At 41.2% G+C, this 15,114-nt stretch overlaps 1 pseudogene; it reads right to left on the bottom strand.

Annotated features, from left to right (window-relative positions):
• Window positions 1-949: 949 nt before the first annotated feature.
• Window positions 950-2,835, bottom strand: LOC147671998 (uncharacterized; annotated as a pseudogene).
• Window positions 2,836-15,114: the final 12,279 nt, after the last annotated feature.

Consider the following 15,114-nt stretch of genomic DNA (forward strand, 5'->3'; position numbering starts at 1 on the left):
AAAATTTAAGACATTAATATTTTGATTTTTTTGGCAATTAGTTGATTTTTGCAAGCACTAACACTTCTCTGTATAAAGTAAAGACATTGAGAGTTTTGTAACTTTTAGATACTCAAATTGTGGATTTTGTTGAAATTAAAAAAAATTTAAGGCCTGAAATTTATTTGGAGGTTGCATGCGGGCAGCCTAAGTTATCCTGCAAGAGTTTCTTGATGAATCCTATTGCAACTAAAATATGTGCTCTCTCATGTAAAATCAGGTTGTTAGTAGCTTTTCTGCAACTCAAGATACGCCTTACTTTTCACCTAGTGTGGATGCATGTCTCATGGTTAGTGAGATCTCCTTTCTGAGTAAGACGTTTCTGGCTTTCCCCTCCTGTATAAGGCTTTAGTCCAGCGCGAATTCTCTCATGTGAAATGACATTGTATTCAAGACTAAACATTATCTGACATTCAGAACACAAATAAGGTTTTTTCTCCCATGTGAGTTTGCTCATGACAAGTGAGAAGTAATTTGTAACCAAAACTTTGCTTGCATTTTGAGCACTCATAAGGTTTTTCCCCCGAGTGGGATCTCTCATGAAGCATAACTCTGTCTTTCAGATTCAAGCTTTTATGGCATAAGGATTTTCTTCAGTGTGGAGCTTCTAAGGGTGAGATAGCGCTTTCTCTGCAGCTTTTCTGGCATTCAGAGAACTCAAGGTTTTTCATCAGTACGGAGTCGTTTTTGGTTACTGAGGCTGTGCCTATCAAATAGGAATTTCTGGCATTCACAGCGTTGGTAATGTTTTTGCCATGTGTGCGCCTGCTCATGTAGAGTGAGATTGCGCTTAAAATTGATGTTTTTCTGGCGTTCTGAGCACTGAATTGTTTTGATGGTGTGTTTTCTTATGGCGCTTGTATCCATCTCTACCTCTGAATCTTTTCTGAAATTTAGAGCACTGATAATTTTATTCACCAGTCTGGATTTTCACACGTTCAGTGAGATTAGATTTTTGGCTGAAACACTTTTGGAATTCGGGAACACTGATAAGGTTTTTCCCCAGTGTGGATTCTTATATGGTGAGCGAGAGTCCTTCTTTTACTGAAACATTTCTGGCATTCGGAGCACTGATAAGGTTTTTCCCCAGTGTGGGTTCTTATATGCTGACTGAGACCGCTTTTTTCACTGAAACATTTGTGGCATTCAGAGCACTGATAAGGCTTTTCCCCAGTGTGGATTCTTATATGCTGAGTGAGACCGCTTTTTTCACTGAAACATTTGTGGCATTCAGAGCACTGATAAGGCTTTTCCCCAGTGTGGATTCTTATATGCTGAATGAGATTTGTTTTTACACTGAAACATTTGTGGCATTCAGAGCACTGGTAAGGTTTTTCCCCAGTGTGGAATCTCACATGTGCAGTTAGAAGTGATTTAAGTGTGAAATCTTTTGGGCATTCAGAGCACTGATAAGGTTTTTCCCCAGTGTGGGTTCTTATATGCTGAATGAGACTGAGTTTGTTTATGAAACATTTCTGACATTCAGAGCATGGATAAGGTTTTTTCCCTGTGTGGGTTATTGTATGTCGAGAAAGACTTCTTTTGTTTTGGAAATTTTTCTGGCATTCAGAGCACTGATAAGGTTTTTCCTCAGTGTGGGTTCTTATATGCTGACTGAGACCGCTTTTGTCACTGAAACATTTGTGGCATTCAGTGCACTGATAAGGCTTTTCCCCAGTGTGGGTTCTTATATGCTGACTGAGAACGCTTTTTTCACTGAAACATTTGTGGCATTCAGTGCACTGATAAGGCTTTTCCCCAGTGTGGGTTCTTATATGCTGACTGAGAACGCTTTTTTCACTGAAACATTTGTGGCATTCAGTGCACTGATAAGGCTTTTCCCCAGTGTGAATCTTTCTATGCCGTGTGAGACTACGTTTTACACTGTAATATTTCTGGCATTCAGAGCACTGATAAGGTTGTTCCACAGAATGGGTTATTGCATGTTGAGAAAGGCTTTGTTTGTTACAAAACCTTTCCTCGCAATCCGTGCACTGATAAGGTTTTTCCCCAGTGTGGATTCTTATATGTTCAGTGAGTCTGATTTTGTAACTGAAACATTTCTGGCATTCAGAGCACTGAAAAGGTTTATACCCAGTGTGGGTTCTTGTATGCTGATTAAGCTTGTTTTTGTCAATGAAACATTTTTGGCATTCAGCGCACCGATAAGGTTTTTCCACAGATAGGCTCGCTTTGTTACAAAACCTTTTCTGGCATTCAGAGCACTGATAAGGTTTTTCCCCAGTGTGGATTCTCATATGTTCAGTGAGTTTTGATGTATGGCCGAAACTTTTTTGGCATTCAGCACACTGGTAAGGTTTTTCCCCAGAGTGGGTTAATGCATGTAGATATAGACTCGGTTTGCTACTAAACCTTTTCTGGCATTCAGAGCACTGATAAGGTTTTTCCCCAGTGTGGATTCTCATATGCTCAGTAAGATAAGATTTACGCCTGAAACTTTTTTGGCATACTTTGCACGGAGAGTGGTTTTCCCCAGTGTGGATTCTCATATGTTCAGTGAGAGAAGATTTATGCCTAAAACTTTTTTGGCATACATTGCACTGAAAGTGGTTTCCCCCAGTGTTCATTCTGTCAAATTCAGTGAGATAAGATTTATGGCTGTATCTTTTTTGGCACATGTAACTTTTTTCCCCAACTTAGGTTATTTTACCTTGATTGAGGCGGTTTTGAACACTGAATTTGTTCTCACAGGTCGTGTTTTTATAAGGTGTATTCCTAGAGTTAATATCTCTATGTTTAGTTTTCTCTTGCTTATATGCCACAGTAAGAGTGAACCCGATTTTAGAGCTGGGCTTGTTTAGATGATGCTAAGCATTTATCTCTAAAAGAAATTGTGTGTAATCTTCTTAACACTTGAATTGACCAAAATATGTCTGGAAGCAGCCCTGTAACACATGTCGAAATGTTTCTAGTAGATAATAGTCTTTAGGTTATAGCCTATCTGGCAGCAACTTATTTTGTGACTGAAGTTTTTCTCAAATCTATTTGTATAGGTTCTTAGTAATGCAGTGATAAGGTGTTAGTCTGATATTTAATGATTAAACTGATAAGTACCTTTTTGCACTGACGTAATGGCAGTAACTGAAGGCGTTAGAACATGCACCGTACTATTGTGGATCATTAGTCGCAGAACATCAGTTCCTTTTACCCTTTCTATGTTTGGTGTAAGGTTAAGATTTGTAGTTCTGAAGACGAGGATTTATTCACATTACCTATAGCTCAACGGTGCTCCTTTAATCCATTTTTATATTTAACAGTTTTACATATCCCTCATGCACAGCAGATAATGTTGAGGTGATTTACATAGAATTAGAGAACAGTACACAATAAAAAGGAAACTATCTGAGATGGTTATGAACACAATAAAGTGGTGAATTTTTAAGGTTTTCGCAAGAGTGAGCAGAGTGGGTCGTGGTTTTCTACCCAGAGGCAGATAGTCTCAAACTTGTGTAACTGGTTAAAAACGATGTTGAACAAATGTTATTTTCCAATCTTTTGGTTGTTAACGTGTCAGCTTCGGAGTCTTCTCTCAGCGTCTTTTCTTTGATGGTCGGCAGAAGAAACTTTTTGTTTGCCCGTCTACTTTTGCCGATTTGGGAATCCCCTGGCAGGTGCCCACCCCGCCAGGGACCTTGCCGCTATCTGCGCGGCCCGACCAAGTGCCCACCTCGCTTTCTATTTTTAATTAGAGGCCGGTGCCCACCCGGCATTGCCCCCGAGGGATTGTGAATAGCGACTTCACCGCCGCAGCCCAGGAAACCCTGCCGGGCCGCCCGCTGCCGACGGCAACCCGGAACTCCCGCCTCTATACCACCAGGGCCGCGCTGCCATTGGCAGCCCCGAAGAGGAAGTCAGGCGGATGGAAGCGTGACGAGGCCAGGCCGGAGAAGCAGGAAGCAGCCTGCATTGGCCGTCCCGAGGCTCCAGATCGAAGAGAGCCCCGGGAGAAGACAGCCGTCCCGCCAGTGAGGCCCCGAGGAAGAAGAGCCCAGCTGCAGCCCAGGAGAAGTGCCGCTTGTCCTGTAGCCAGTGAGTGCCGCGAGGGAGGGAAGCTCCCTGTGTGCTCCGGTGCCTGCGAGAGGCACCATGGTGATTGAAGCCCACAGGGGCTCCGGGGGCATCACTTCCTTTCGAGTCCTCCGTGAGGGACTCCAACGTTCCACATCTCTGTGTTTAGGAGCCCCGAGGCTCCTGGGGACAATCGGTGTATTTCGAGCCCCGAGAGGCTCACAGCCGCAGTTGATTTACGAGCCTGAGAAGCTGTAGGGGCATTTAAATGTTTTAGAGCGTAGAAGCTCTTAATCGCCATTTTGTTTATTTGGAGCCCAGTGAGGCTCTTGGGGACACGAGTGCTTTGGATCAGAGCCCTGCGAGGCTCCCAAGTGGTTTTCCACCCCAGTGTGTTCTTGAGCCCACGAGGCTCCAACGTTGACATCATCTGTATTCACAACTGTCCAGCATTTAGTGGACAGTTGCTACGTTTAGGTTTGTGTTCTGTGCTGCCTGCGCAGCCTTCCCTGACAATTTGGACTCAGGGCATTTCAGCCCTTGCGAGGCCAGTTGGCCTGAGGGACAGTTCTAGTGTTGTGCTACATGCACCCTGCACATTGTAATTTACTTGCTGGTGTGATTCCTGCGCAAATGTTCTGCCTGCACCTCTGAATGTGTTTTAATACCTCATGTGCAATGTGTTTTATGTTTTATCCCCTTTGCTAAAAGTGACCTGTTTAGAGGATTGTTGATGTCCCATTACCTTTGCTAAAAGTGACCTGCTTAGGTATTTTATGTTTTATCCCCTTTGCTAAAAGTGACCTGCTTAGAGGATTGTTGATGTCCCATTACCTTTGCTAAAAGTGACCTGCTTAGGTATGTTATGTGTTATCCCCTTTGCTAAAAGTGACCTGCTTTGAGGATTGTTGATGTCCCATTACCTTTGCTAAAAGTGACCTGCTTAGGTATTTTATGTGTTATCCCCTTTGCTAAAAGTAACCTGCTTAGAGGACTGTTGATGTCCCATTACCTTTGCTAAAAGTGACCTGCTTAGGTATTTTATGTTTTATCCCCTTTGCTAAAAGTGACCTGCTTAGAGGATTGTTGATGTCCCATTACCTTTGCTAAAAGTGACCTGCTTAGGTATTTTATGTTTTATCCCCTTTGCTAAAAGTAACCTGCTTAGAGGACTGTTGATGTCCCATTACCTTTGCTAAAAGTGACCTGCTTAGGTATTTTATGTTTTATCTAAGCATGGGCGGAAAATCCGTTTCGCTCGCGGATTTTGCGGATTTTCGGGAAATTCGCAATCCGCGAGATTCGCTATTCTCCCGCAAAATCCGCAAATCCGCGAGCAGCGGATTTTGCTCGCACTGCTCGCACTGTTCGCGTGAGTTCGCGTGAGTTCGCGCCCCGCGAATAAGTGCAAAATTGCAGAAATACGATTTTAGCAAACTGAAAGTAACTACTTACCAGGTTCAAAAGTTCAGGCTCATCATTAGTAGCCATTTCCTGTAGTGCTTGCTGAGGGGCCCCTCCAGAGTTCAGTTGCCAGTTGCAACTATTATGTGACCCTGCTCTGAACCTCAGAATAGTTACACATATGCCACAAAGGTCCTGAATTACAGCTAAGGGAGACAAGCAGGAGCCAGGCTGGCAGTTCAAATCCATTAATCAGCCCCTAATTCATTATTGTCAGTTGGGGCAGGGCAGGTGTTGTAACTAATTTTGCAACAATGAAAGCACTTAGCAAGTGCAAAAGTTCACTAATCAGGAAGCACTAAGGAAGCAGGTGCCAGCTAAAAAAATATTCTGTGACACATTAATCAGCCCCAAATTAATTCAGGTCACTTGAGGCAGGGAAGGTGTGCTTGCGTTGCCACAATAATGTACACTGACTGGACAACCAGAGGGTGCTGTGATGAAACAGAGGGTGGCATGGGTGGGCCAGAGGGTGGCATGAGTAGTCAGAGAGTGGCAGTGGTGACAGAGAGTGGCAGTGATGAAGAAGAGTGTCCCAAACAGGCTGGACACGTAGAAACAACAAGTTCGCGAAACTTGCGACCCGACAAGTAAGTTCGCAATTTGCGACATTGTACAAAACCCTCGCGAACTGGCAGAAACCCGCGCAAACACACAAAAAAAAATCCGCAAATTCGCGAGAATTCGCGGATTTTGCGGATTGCGAGTTCGCAAATCCGCAAAATTCGCGAACGCGAGATTCGCAAAATTCGCCCATGCTTAGTTTTATCCCCTTTGCTAAAAGTGACCTGCTTAGAGGATTGTTGATGTCCCATTACCTTTGCTAAAAGTGACCTGCTTAGGTATTTTATGTTTTATCCCCTTTGCTAAAAGTGACCTGCTTTGAGGATTGTTGATATCCCATTACCTTTGCTAAAAGTGACCTGCTTAGGTGTTTTATGTTTTATCCCCTTTGCTAAAAGTGACCTGCTTTGAGGATTGTTGATATCCCATTACCTTTGCTAAAAGTGACCTGCTTAGGTGTTTTATGTTTTATCCCCTTTGCTAAAAGTGACCTGCTTAGAGGATTGTTGATGTCCCATTACCTTTGCTAAAAGTGACCTGCTTAGGTGTTTTATGTTTTATCCCCTTTGCTAAAAGTGACCTGCTTTGAGGATTGTTGATATCCCATTACCTTTGCTAAAAGTGACCTGCTTAGGTATTTTATGTTTTATCCCCTTTGCTAAAAGTAACCTGCTTAGAGGATTGTTGATGTCCCATTACCTTTGCTAAAAGTGACCTGCTTAGGTATTTTATGTGTTATCCCCTTTGCTAAAAGTGACCTGCTTTGAGGATTGTTGATGTCCCATTACCTTTGCTAAAAGTGACCTGCTTAGGTATTTTATGTTTTATCCCCTTTGCTAAAAGTGACCTGCTTAGAGGATTGTTGATGTCCCAGTACCTTTGCTAAAAGTGACCTGCTTAGGTATTTTATGTTTTATCCCCTTTGCTAAAAGTAACCTGCTTAGAGGATTGTTGATGTCCCATTACCTTTGCTAAATGTGACCTGCTTAGGTATTTTATGTTTTATCCCCTTTGCTAAAAGTGACCTGCTTTGAGGATTGTTGATGTCCCATTACCTTTGCTAAAAGTGACCTGCTTAGGTATTTTATGTTTTAACCTCTTTGCTAAAAGTGACCTGCTTTGAGGATTGTTGATGTCCCATTACCTTTGCTAAAAGTGACCTGCTTAGGTATTTTATGTTTTATCCCCTTTGCTAAAAGTGACCTGCTTAGAGGATTGTTGATGTCCCATTACCTTTGCTAAAAGTGACCTGCTTAGGTATTTTATGTTTTATCCCCTTTGCTAAAAGTAACCTGCTTAGAGGATTGTTGATGTCCCATTACCTTTGCTAAAAGTGACCTGCTTAGGTATTTTATGTTTTATCCCCTTTGCTAAAAGTGACCTGCTTAGAGGATTGTTGATGTCCCATTACCTTTGCTAAAAGTGACCTGCTTAGGTATTTTATGTTTTATCCCCTTTGCTAAAAGTGACCTGCTTTGAGGATTGTTGATGTCCCATTACCTTTGCTAAAAGTGACCTGCTTAGGTATTTTATGTTTTATCCCCTTTGCTAAAAGTGACCTGCTTAGAGGATTGTTGATGTCCCATTACCTTTGCTAAAAGTGACCTGCTTAGGTATTTTATGTTTTAACCTCTTTGCTAAAAGTGACCTGCTTAGAGGATTGTTTATGTAATACCTTTGCTAAATGTGACCTGCTTAGGTGATTGTTTAGGTTTCCTTCCCTTTGCTAAAAGTGACCTGCTTAGGTGATGGTTTTCCTTCTATAGGTCCTGATGATAAGGTCCTAGTTCCCTGGGTGATTTTCCTACATTTTTTAGGGTTGCGTAGGAGGTATTTACCCTTTACCAGTAATTACTGGTTGTGTGCTACATTTACTATTTTGGTGCTACAGTCATTATATGTTTATGTGCTAAGTGTTATACCTACAAGTATTATTCCTAACAAGTGCCGTCCCCTGACAGTGGTCCAGGTGGCCCTGTCCTGTACATAATCCCTTGTAAATTCTGCCTGTGCCTGTTGGCACATTGTAAAGTGTGTGTGTTATCTAATGTGTTTTTATTATAATACAAAGGCTATTTTTTTATATAACCTTGTGTGGAGTTTCCTTTGTGGTGGGCCTTGGGTGTTGTTGCTGGGTGCGCGCGCAAACGCTTTACACATCGCCTCTGAGATTAGCTTTGCTGCTCGCGCCACGTTACCTAGAGGGTGAGCAGGGGTTATCTTGGTGTGTAACTCCCTTGCCCTGACTTAGACATGGTGATCCCTGACTGACTTTGGCATGAGCCTTGGCCAGCCAGGGTCCCGGGTCTAACAAAGGGGATCTAGGGAAAGCTTTTGCAGCTATTTTTAACTTTGCCAACAGAGTCAGAGGGAAGCCAATAGGGGCACCTTTGAAGATATATGAAGCCGAAAATATCTCAAAGGTTAGTTATTGGCGTGAGATATTGGGCCACATTGGGGTAGGGGCAGTGCAAAGTGCTGAAAACTCTTTCGTGCGATGGCCCTTTCTGTCCCACAAAGCACCCCGTTTTATGTCGTGCACGAAGAATTGGGGATGCCTTTCCTCTCAGATTTACTGGCTTTCCGTTCCCTGGATTTCTGGCTTAATATTTGGGCTCAGCAAGAAAATACACGTAGCAAAGACTTCCTACGGGAATGCCTTTCACTTGACCATGTCTCAAGCATCCGATGGCTCCACTATATAAGAGTTGGCCTCTCCAGGGTAGGTAGGAACTATTTATTAACCCTAAGCGCATATGTAAGAGGGACCTTTCTCTGGTCAAAGAGTGTTTTTTAAGAATAAGCCGCTGTGATAGCGAGGGAAATGAGTGGTGTAAGCCTAGTGTGCTTAAGTACATTGTGTTAAACACTGTAGCAACCACCGAACCTTATCTTCTAGGGCTTAAAAGCATCCATGATCGTTTTCTATTGACCCGGTTTTGGCTCAACCTCTTCCATTACCTCTTGGCACACCCTTGTGGCTCCCACAGAGGCCTGAGCCGCATGTCCTGTGGCTGCAACGGTGAGTCTCCTCAGGAAATGATGCACTTTATAATGTTTTGTAGTTTTTATGCTGTCCCTAGAAAGTTATTTATTATTCCCATTCTCAAAAAAGTGGGTTTTAGGCTGGTGAGACCAGTTCTTATCTTTTTACAACTCCTCTCTAATGACACGGTTTTGCATACACGTAACTTTTTACGGTTCGCTGTTAGACTTAGGTCAAACTGCAATTAACTTCTGTACTCTAATTCATGAATTTGTATCTTAAGTTCTGATTAACTTGGACATATTATATTTGTCAATCTGTAACTTGGAAGATGTTTGATCATTTTATGTATGACTTTTATGGTTTTCTTTTACAAAAACCGAATAAAGTTTGTTGATAATAATCACTAGGGGATTCATTTACAGGGTAGCATGGCATCCCTCACAATAACTCCAGGAGTCACAGTCCACACAATGTACATGCTTTGTTCCCCCTACTCTAACCTTACATATACCACCAATCACCTGTTCAAACCTCTCCCTGCTGATGTCAATGTAGTCCTCCGTCAACCCGCAGACCATATTTTTGGCCCCTTTGAAACTGCCCATACAATAAAACTGCTGCAGTTGTAAATACATATCAACAACCATTTGTTGTGTTTTTTAAACATTTTATTGAATAATAAGATCTAATAATCATAAGCTGATTATTAAAGCAAAACAATCACTTGCTATACACATGAGACAAAAGTTGTACATAAAAATCAACATACTGTAACACAGCAAAGTTATGTAGAGCACAATTCTTAATTTTGGGCAATCTTTAAAGTTCAAAAATAGAAACATTCATGAAGAACAGGAAAGGAACAAAGGTGGGATACAGTGGTTTCATTAATGTAATTCTTCCTACATATAGAAAACCAAATTCAAATTATTTTCCTTAAGCAATAAAGTCCGCACATTAAAATACTAAGAAATATATTGAACAATGAACATTTCATGCGTAATTAGAATTCAATTTGAATATTTTCACCTCCTCAGCATTATTTGACTCATGATTACAACCTGAATGCTTTCTGGAAAGGAACCGGCTCATGGGGTTCAAAATCACATCTTTTGCAACAATAGGATTAAAATGATAAACTTGAATTTAAATTCAATTTACTGATTTAGGCCTTTTTGGAGATCAACAATTTTAAACATATACAAAATCCACACGCTTTTGCTAAATTGTCACCTAAACTTGAATTCAATCCACCTTTTGATTAAACACTTCCCATTCCAGCAAGCATCACAGGACCACTTGATGTTATCTTCCTAATTAGTGATAATGTTTCGGATGGCAACAATAATAAATATGTTTAGAATGTTACCTCCAAAAGCAAAAACATGCCATTTCTGAATCATGGTGCACAATAAAATGTAGGAACAGAAAGGCATCTTTAGGTGTACCATTCATTAAGGTTTGACCAGGCTTGAAACTAGAATTCCTGAACTTTTGGATTTAAATGTCATATTTTAAAAGAGTTCAAACAGACCCAGCACGAGCTCCGCGAAAAATAGAAGATGACTGAATTGTACTTAGAGAAAATGTGCTGATAAGTAATCTATTGATGTAAAATACAGTGGTCAGGCAATGCTTGTGGATCTAATCTATTCAGATTTTAACTCCATAGTTTGTTCAATAAGTTGACTGAGCATAATACTTGAAGGTCCATCTCTCAGATCAGTTCTATTACAGTTTTAGTTGCGATTACACTAATAGAGATCATTGATAAATAGATTCTAAAAGCCATGGGTGGGATTGACCCTTGCTCTAAATCTAGATTATTGTCAGCAGTAGAAACCAGTACAAACAGATCAAATCTGAAAGGATTGAATATGTTTATTTTAGTGGTTTGGAGTAAACTCAGAAGACACACATTGTTCCTGAAACTCAGAAAATGTATCAACAGATTATGAATACATCCTATTTTATGTCCAGAGACTGCTTTAGCTGCTTTCCTGTTTAAGTGACGACATTTGCAAATATATTTAATAAAGCATTAAAGCAGGATGTCAGAAATTCTGTCTTTAAGTATTGTGTAAGAGTTATGTGTGATAGTTTTTATTTGATCTGAAGCAACACTAACACTAAATAGGTACGTGCACTGGTTATCATTCAACTTACATTATTAGTAAACTTAATTTGGAGGGAATTGATAAAAAATGGCCTCATGTACCAAGGGTTTTATTGTTTAAAAAATCCACTGGTTCGGTAATTCACAGAGTTTGTAAATGCTAAACCCCTTTTTGAAATGTACTAAGCCCATTTAACAATTCAGAATTTGGAAGGGGAATGTTAATAGTTTCCCTTCTGAGTATTTAATACATCCTTAAGGTATGTATTAAGCTTTGAAACCATATGTGGGCTCAAAAACAGTAACAGGAGGTAGTAACCCAAGGGGACATTTGTAAATCTGAAAGTAAAATGGTGTGCATTAAAAAATGTCTTTGTTTAAAAGCAATCACAGACACAGTAGTGTGCTGACCCTACAAGCAACTACTTGTTTACCAAATGGATTATTAGTGCAAGAACTTCAGTATTTCCTATATTTCTAATATTTTTGTAATGTTGAGTAAATATTTGTTCCTGTTATTTCCCATTTCAATATTGTCATGAAATGTACCTATTATTTTTGTCAAACATATTGAAATATCTTTATCACAATTTTTGGGGCATTCTAAAAAGTGTTTTCACTCTCTAACTTGAAGCTTCCTAAGAAAAATACTGACGCGCAGTTCCTGGTGTCTCCTAGATCATTTAGCTTTCTCACTAAACAAGCACAATATTGATTTGAGAGAGGTTGTTATTGTAGTCATACGCACTGGGGTTAGTTTAGAAAAGATAAATATAGAACTTCCTTTATCTTTAGAAACATTAAGTGCATAAGTTTATGTTCAATAATTTCAGATAATTTACAGATAAAGATATCAGATAAAGATCCCCTCATTTCTTATATCGTGTGGTATCAAACATCTGCTAGAATTAACAGACTTCTCTTCTAGAAAAATCAAAATCCAGGTTTGAGAAGGTATTAAATGCGATTATCAACTTTCTGTTATTTTAACACATTTTCTCAGTGCACAGAGTATTTTCCCTACATAGATCACAACATTTCATGCAATGGTCTGTGCTTGAACGTACAATGAAGGGGTAAAAATTTATTTCTACCACAATCCAGAAACCCTTGGGGCTCTGAGGATTACTGTTTCAAAATGAAGCCCTAGCTAAGATGAAATATCCCTTTAAAAGGACGATTTCCCTCACCCACCATAGTTGGCATGCTTCCTTATTGGGAATCTCCATGCACCGTGATACAACCCCCTCACCGAGAGGGAGGAGTTCAGGCATGTTTTGTCGTAAAGAAAGGTATACTAAATACCACAATAATGAGCTCATGGTAGTGTGGGCAGCAGAGTTAAAGTTAAAACTTGCTAAAGGGTATGTGGTTTCCATTATTTGTACGCCCCTGGGCCAGGATTAAAAACAGGGCACTGTGGGAGATATGCACTGTTAGAGTCAATAAGAGGTCAACATGTTTCAGCCTATTAACCCTCCAAAGAGGTGTTTGCAGCATTCTTCAGGACTTAATCAAAAGTTCTGCTGCTCAATGTACTCATTCACTAACAAGCATTGGCATAGCCAATAGGTCTCGCCTTTGAGGCCTTATAAGTGTTTAGTCATGCAGATCCAGCAACAATGTAAAATAATTTCTATTAACAAAAAAGAAGACTATAAACTAACTAAGCTAGACGTGACTTTGTAACTGGTTAATCGAACATTTCTGGAGGTTTAGTATATATAAACAACTCCTTTTTTCTATGGTGTGTCATAAAATTGATGCTCTTAATTTTGGTAAAAGTACATAATGTCAAAAAATTCAATACTGCTTTTAAATCAATTTACTTTTGAAAGCTTGAAGTGAAAGACAATTCTAAGTAGCATTTGCTTATGAGTAGGCGCTAATGACTATTTCCGGATGACAATGCAATTAGCATTTTTTGTATAAGCTGTGTTAAAAGTATGGGTAGGGAAAATAGCTATTTTGGCCAAAGGCTCCACTTTCTATATGCATGCTAGTTCTAATTTGTACACAGAATCACAAGTTTTTATTTGGTACGCTGTAATGTTAGAGGAATCTATTTTACCCTTATGATAAGCAAGGGATGACGATGTACCGTTTTTTCGTCCCTGGTTTTAAACGTATTCAGGTTGGAGCAGACGAGGTGTTGGTTGACTTTGCCTCAGAAAATAGTTGTTTCCCGCATGCTGCTTTCATGCGACTTAAATCCCTTCAGTGGAAGAGGCGGCTGCATGCCTGCAGATCTGGCCAGATCAGTACTCGGCTGTTTTGGTTCTCCAGTTGGGCTAGAATAGAAGCTGGTAAGGGCAGGGGCTTAGCTTCCTTTTAGTGCAGCAGGTGCGGTGGCACCAGGTCCCAGATGCCTTAAAGGCCCACTGAACCCTGATAACTGCTGTTTGTCACAGTTCAAACAGAGGCCTAAGGGGCCAACAGAACAATGAATTTTGCTGTTTTCCATAATCCAAACAGAGGGCAGGGGTCACATTTCCTTGCTTACCTTGGGACCCAAGGCACACTGGCTAGGCCACTGGTTAAGGATGCAGAGGAGAAGAGGTGGCAAGATAGATGGATTATTTAAACAGCTCAACAATGACTTCTTGCCTGGATATTAAAGTATTCATCGCAATTAAAGACTGAAGCAGGAATAAATCTCATAATATAGGAAGGCCTATGTAAAAATGCAGCTCGATCAGACAGGTCGGAAACGCCTAATGGCTTTGAACTTGATAAAGCCACATTAATCACTGGTCTTGAAATGCAAATGGCAGCATTAGGCACGCAGAGGTGTAATCTATGTAATCTCATTATGTTCAGGATACGGGAGAGTGTTTAGGGAATAAAGCACTTTGACAAAAACATTTCCGCTACCTTAGATATTCAATCTTCCTTGTCCTACCCTAGTCTACAAGTAGTACCACATTCTTTGTATACCTGAATTAAATAGGCACAGAAAATGTACCACATTTAAATATCCAGTTCAGAATTACATGGAAGGTGCACTGTCTCAGACTACACAATGGTGCAGTCTTCGGCGGGTGCTGTCATCCCACACAGGGGGAGTAAACCAAATTATGCTGGAAAAAACATGTGGTGCCCCAACGTAGGCGCAGTTGTAAACCACCAGTCTGCTTACATAGTAAAGCGCCTGGCAGCTATGAGATGAGGAGGCACGTTTCCCCTGCAGGAGGTTGGGGTCTGTCACCATCCTGTCGGGTGGGGGGTACACAATCAATGCGCCTCCTTACTGCTTGTCTCCCTCGGCCACGAAATTTCATCACAGATCTTGTCCCCTTTTGTCTACAGTAGGGTTTTTCAACACTGCCAGTGCCAGACCCTGCTGCAATCCGAACAGGTCTCCCAGTTCTTTCATGGCCATGGCACATAAAGGCAACGTCCAGGACATCATGCCACTGCGTGACCTGCCTATACAACTAGTGCAGCTGCAAAACCTCTTTGTGTCCTGCCAGACACTGACTCACCCTATTGTAGGCAGTATCCAACATATTCTCCAATGAATTAGATTGTGCCAGTGGCAGACCCCTCTCCCTATTCCACCCAGACTTAACAGTGGCGACGGATGTATCACTTCTGGGATGGGAAGGCCATATGGGAGACAGAGACTAGGGAACCCTCGTCACCGGCAGAGACCCAACTCCACAACAAGCTGTTGGAGTTGTGAGCATTTCACTTGGCGGTGAAGGTCTTCCGGCCCACCATCACCGGAGGGCTGGTGCAGCTTCTCACAGACAAGACAGTCAATGACGATGGTCTGATTAGGAAGTGTCACATTTGAACTTGTTTGACAGCGAGCCGAGGATTCACCTGCTGCAGTTGTTTGGTCCGACGAACGGGCGCTGGAACTGCTTAGTTGAATTTGACTTCCTCCCAGGACGCTGCCCCGAGATAC

This window comes from Lissotriton vulgaris, unplaced genomic scaffold, assembly GCF_964263255.1.
Source record: "Lissotriton vulgaris unplaced genomic scaffold, aLisVul1.2 SCAFFOLD_1601, whole genome shotgun sequence".
Taxonomy (NCBI): domain Eukaryota; kingdom Metazoa; phylum Chordata; class Amphibia; order Caudata; family Salamandridae; genus Lissotriton; species Lissotriton vulgaris.